Source organism: Belonocnema kinseyi, chromosome 7 (assembly GCF_010883055.1).
Source record: "Belonocnema kinseyi isolate 2016_QV_RU_SX_M_011 chromosome 7, B_treatae_v1, whole genome shotgun sequence".
Lineage (NCBI taxonomy): Eukaryota > Metazoa > Arthropoda > Insecta > Hymenoptera > Cynipidae > Belonocnema > Belonocnema kinseyi.
The window spans coordinates 86,757,851-86,764,219 of NC_046663.1; positions in this window are offsets into that span (position 1 = coordinate 86,757,851).

Sequence of the window (6,369 nt, forward strand, 5' to 3'; positions counted from 1 at the left end):
TAAAATCGGAATCACTATTATTCGGTGCAGTGGACCTAAAATAGGCTTGTTATATGTCTTTTTTTGACCTAACTAAAGTTTTAGGATAGAGTGCCAAAAAATTTAATTTTTTTTAATCTGGTATTTTTCAAAATAATGGAGAACGTTCACTTTTTAATTTCTATTATTCTTCGGTATTCCCTAGATTTTCCGCTTGCAATTAAAAATTCCTGTATATTTAAATAGCTCTAAATTTCAAATTATTCAACTACAAATTTAAAGTGTGTAAACTATATTAGTCTATAAGAGCCTTAATAATTAAGGTTTCAAATATTTTTTTAAATGCGATTAGCCCTTTCAAGGACATCGTAACATAAGAAAAGCACATGTGTTTTTGCAACCAAGTTCGTCAACCAGCCAATTTGGATGAAAATTAAAAAAGTAACAGCATTTTCAAAGTTTTTGAAAACACTTTTTTTGAAGGATTAAAAAATCTATTCACGGCTATGTACAAAACAAAATCAAGCGAACTTTCCTGAAAAATGAAAAATTCCAATTTTGATAGCATAAAAAAAAACAATGAAAAATAAAAAATTCCATTTTGCGGTCAAACCATGAAAGATTATTAATTATTATCAAAGTTATTAATCATTTTTTGATAGTATCTGTAGTTTTTGTTTTATTCGTAAAAACAGCATTAAAAATAGAAAACTTAAATTTTTAGACAAACAACGCAAGCTTCGAAAAAAATACATAGACCAAATTTGTTCACTCAAAAACAGGTACAAATTTGTCATCTATAATTTTTTGATAGGATACATAGTTTTTCTTTTAATAGTGAAAACTAACATTCAAAATAAAAGAATTAAATTTTTGGACAAACAACGCCAACTATAAAAAAGATATATATTTTGTAATTATAATACACTTGGAAAGATTGATTGAAATTTTATCAAAAAGATCTATTTTAGTTTCCAGTATTTATATGCGTCTTCATATTGTGATTTTTCTATGTAATTAATAAAGATTAACTTATACAAATCTCTGTAGGCTTTAAGGTACACATTCTAATGACGACACTCAAGCTACTTTAAATAAATAAAAAAACGACAAGTTTTTATTCAGATATAGTTCCCTATCTCGCGTTGTTATGCTAATATTGTAATTTTCGATTTTTACATGCTCATCAGTGAAGATATTAGATTTGTGTAAAATTTGCCCCCCCCCCCCAGTTTTTGTCAAATATTCATGTTTTGAGACCCCCTGAATCCGAAAAACAGGTTTTTACGAATGTGTATGTCTGTATGTATGTCTGTCTGCCTGTGAACACGATAACTTTTGAAAAAATTAATCTATTAGATTGGCCTTTGGTACGCTCGTTTAGTGTCCTAAACTAAAGGTCAAGTTTGTTAGCCAGCCATTTTGGATAAATTCATATCAATTAACATAAATAAATTAAAAACTATGGGTTCTGTTAAAAAATGGTACATGGAAATGTTTTCGATTGTTTCCATATCAATTACGATAGATAAATTAAAAACGATGAGTTTTGTAACAAAAATGGTACAAACAAATGTTGTATTAACATTTTTTTTCATATTTTGCTTCTTTTGTCTATCAATTTATCTTCCGGCACTCACAAAGGCTGAAAATCATGAAATTTTGTCCGTGTATTTTTGTATGTATGTCTGTATGTATGGTTACCTGAATGTTTTAACCACGCTAACTTTTGAAGGATTTGTCCAATCGAGTGATCTTATGATACAATTCTTAAGGGTCCCAAAAAGAAGGCTAAGTTCGTGAACCAGACATTTCCAACTAAAGTTAAAAAATGTAGAGTATTTTCAAAATTTTCAAATTTTTTTTCTTAAAATTTTACATCTTTTTGTCAAATTTTCTAATAGGTGGGTAGAAGATTTGCAAATTCTTCAAATGAAAATTTCAATTTCAATGAAAATTAGAAAAGTTAAATACTTTTGACCAAAAGACTTGCAAATTAACAAGGGTTGCCAAAAGATTGAATTTTTTCAATTTCCCTGACACTTCTCTGACATTTAGACGAATTTCCCTGACAGGAAAGTATTGCAAAAGTAAATAAGGTTTCAATAATATGTCAAGCAGAATAGTGAAATAAGCCAGAAAAATTCGCTTTACATGGCAGTATAGAATAATTAAGTAAAGGACATGTATCCAAAGTATCAATAAATAAATTACTGCAAATAAAAAACTAAGAATCAAATTCTATTTTTAAAGAATGTATATTGTGAAAATATTGATATTGATATTAGAAAGTGCTTCCCAAATAATATTATAACATACCAATGTCTACTTCCCCTGACAGCTACTTCATTTCCCGACTTCACTAAAAAACTTTTTTCCCCCTGACTGAATTTAGGGTTCTTCGATTTTTTTTATTTTAGTTGCAGAAGAAAGTTTGACTTTGTTACTATAAATAACTACAAACAAGAAAATGAAAAAATTAATTTTTAATTACTATCGGCGAGAAAACTATAGGCATCTGCCTTTGAAGCTTAACAACTCAGTCAAAAAAAGTGCCAGCGCAACAAAAAAATAGTCATTTAAAAGTTGAAATTATTTTACGTTAATGAGCTTGAAGCCATTTATGTAAAAAAATTTTTGTGCTTAGCAGACTGAAAAATGTAAAAAAAAAGTAAGGATTTTTGGGCACATTTAAGAACAGTCAAGTTTAGAGCATTATTTCTTATACAAGGGCAATGGGAAAAATGTGAAAAAATTCATGAGTATGAGGAAAACTGTTGTGAACCAGTTGCAGTTGAGAAATTAAAAAAAATAATAAAAATTGTTGCTTAAAAGTACAAAAATCTGCAACTATATTATCTTCAGTTCTAATACAGATATTAAAGCGATTCAAACTGCAAACTGTAATGGATAGGCTCCGTATTTATTTTCAATCACCCGGAAGGACGTCTTAGCCTTTTTTTTGTGAAAATCGCGATATTTTTATAAATTTTTTTTGTCGGAAAACAAGTGACAGAAAGCAGGGGGGGGGAGCTTTTTTGGTTTACTGCCGACTGTTGGTGCCATTCTTCGACTCCTTGTTCTGAATGCTTGGATGGCACCTGGCCACGAGCCGAAGAAAGGGACCAGCGGTCGGCAGTAAAAAAAACGGGCCCCCCTGCTTTCTGTCACTTGCTTTCCAACAAAAAAATGTCTAAAAATATCGCGATTTTCACAAAAAATAAGACTAACACATCCTTACGGGCGATTGAAAATAAATACAGAGCCTATCCATTACAGTTTGCAGTTTGAATTGCTTGAATATCTGTATTAGAACTAAAGATGATATAGTTGCACATTTTTGTACTTTTAAGCAACAATTTTTATTATTTGCTTAATTTCTCAACTACAACTGGTTCACAACAGTTTTCCTCATACTCATGAATTTTTTCAAATGTTTCCCATCGCCCCTTGTATAAGAAATAATGCAGTAAACTTGACTGTTCTTAAATGTACCCGAAAATCCTTACTTTTTTTTTTACATTTTTCAGCCTGCTAAGCGCAAAAATTTTTTTTACATAAACATCTTCAAGCTCATTTACGTAGAATACTTTCAGCTTTTATATGACTGTTTTTTTGTTGCGCTAGCATTTTTTTGACTGAGTTGTTAAGCTTCAAAGGCAGATGCTTATAGTTTTCTTGCCGATAGTAGATACAGGGCTGACTCGTACTTACACTCGGGCGTCACGCTCCAGCATACCGCAAAATAGTTTTCAAGTTTACTAGTTTCGTTAATTAGTCACGTATACTTAGAATTGGCTTAGGTAATTAAAGAACCTATTAAAAAAGGTTTACTTCTTAGTTAGAAACAGTTTATTCTTTTTAAAATTTGTCATAAAAAAGTGGTTACTTTAAGATTAACAGTAGTTTTCTTAAAATCAATGATTTTTTACATTCTCATAAGAGAAGGTATTAGATTTGTGTAAAATTTGACCCCCCCCAGTTTTTGTCAAATGTTCACGCTTTGAGACCCCCTGAATCCGAAAAACAGGTTTTTACGAACGTGTCTGTATTTACGTCTGCCTCTCTGTGAACACGATAACTTTTGAAAAAATTAATCTATTAGATTGCCCTTTCGTACACTCGTTTAGTGTCCTAAACTAAAGGTCAAGTTCGTTAGCCAGCCATTTTGGATGAAAATTTAAACAGTGGGCACATTTTGAATATTTTTAAGACCACTTTTTTAAAAATTCAAACATTCTATATACGGTTATTCATAGAATTCAAAAAATTTAACACTTTATCCTGATGACTTTTTTTGAAAAACAAAAAATTACTAGAGTTATAGCATTTTCAAAATCCAGAAGAACAAACTAAAATGAACGATTTAAGCCAAACAAAGCATGATGCGAAAAAAAGTCTAGAAAAGAAAAGCGTTACTTTTTGAAAACCCTACAAGATTATGATAAAAACTTGTTTAATTTGGTCGAAAAGTTGAAAATTCCAAATCTGATCGTACCCCATGACTTTTTTCTATAAAAAGAAAATTATCAGAGTTAGAGCATTTTCAAAATCCAAAAAAAAAACTAAAATGAACATTTTAAGTCAAACAACGCACGATATGAAAAAAAGCCACCAAAAGAAAAACGTTGCTTTTTGAGAGCCCTACAAGCTTATGATAAAAACTTTTTTAATTTGGTTTAATAGTTAAAAATTCCAAATTTGATTGCAGCAAAAATAATGATAAATCCAAAAATTCCGTTTTTTGGTCAAACTATGCAAGATACGAAAAAAAATGAAAAAGCTCAAATTGCGCGCACTGGAAAGAACTACAAAGTAAGAATGAATCACTTTTCGATATAAGCTACGAGAAAAAATGAGACAAAAGTTTTTCATCCAAAAAAGAGCTATAATTTTTGATAGGACAGTTAGTTTTTGCTTTATTCGTAAAAATAAACTTCTAAATAAAAATATTAAATTTCTTTGAAAAAACGACACAAGGTATGAACAATTACCAGACAAAAGCTGTTCGCCTAACAAGATCTACAAATTTATTATTAATTATTTTTCGATAGGACAAGTAGATTTTCTTTTAATCGTAAAACATAAGATTAAAAATTAAAAAATCAACTTTTTGGAAAAAGCACAGAAAAGATGAAAGATGACATAGGCTCCTATATGGGACCCTATATAGGTTCCTGCGTGAGACCCTATGCAGATGCACAGTAGTTTTTATTTAATCGTAAAAAACAACATTATAAATAAAAAAAATTACAAAAACAAGGAAATAAGAATTAGTGTGATTCAATTTTTATGCATATTATGAATTGTAATGATATATATTTATTGAAATAATACATGTTTCAGAGCAGGTTAGAATACAACTTAAAGCAAAATAAGAAACAAATACAAAAATAATCATGATAAATACAATTTGTTTTTTATTTTGCAATTTTTTAATAAGTAATCCCTGGCAGAGTTACATAAAAAATGTATTATAATGGATATAAAAGTGTTGTGTATAATGTAGAAAAGTTGACAGGTTGGACAAAATCGAGTGCGAAGCACGAGATACGTGATGAGAATGTGTTCGCTAAAGCCAAAAGAGCTTTAACAAAAGAGAGTTCAAAATCACGAAATTACAGTTGTCGGTTCGTTCACCTTTGATTTTAAAAGGTCTGTGTCCGAATGCGGAAGAAATGCAAAGACTAAGCGCGGAGTACGATTGCCCTCAGTCGCGTGCCGTAGGTGCGCTCAAACTCTCGAGTTAAGCTTTTTTAACGAAAGAGAATTCACAATCACAAAATTTCAGTGGTGGATGTTTTGAGTCTTAATTTTAAAATCTTTGCGCAAGAATGTGCGAAAATATAAAGATCGAGCGCGTAGCGCGAGGTAAATACATAATCGAGCGCGAAGCGTGAGATAAATACAACATCGAGCGCGAAGCACGAGAACCAACAGTCGCGCGCCCTAGGATCGCTGAAACTTGCGAGCGAAGCGAGCCGCGGGCGTAGCGTGCGAAGAGAATGTGCCCGCGTAGCGGGCATATTTTCTCTACTGTAACTTTTATTCAGAAAATAATTATTAATTTCTTATAAAGATTTAAAAATAAAACAAAATTCAACCATTGTCTTACTAATTACAGCCTGTTATTAGCTTAGGTACTATCAAGTCATAGCTTGATTTTTTTGTGTCCCCTTGACTCTCATAATTCAAGGTGTTTTATTTTTTTGAGTCCCCTTGCCTCTCACAATTCGAGGGGCTTGATTTTTGTGAGTCCCTTTCCTCTTACTTTACAACTTATTAAGGCTGTTCGCCTCTTCTTCGCCTTTCAACTGTTTCACATTTCCCGTACAAAAACTTACTCGAAAAAAAACTTTACAGCGCCCCTCTATCTTATTAAAAATTAAT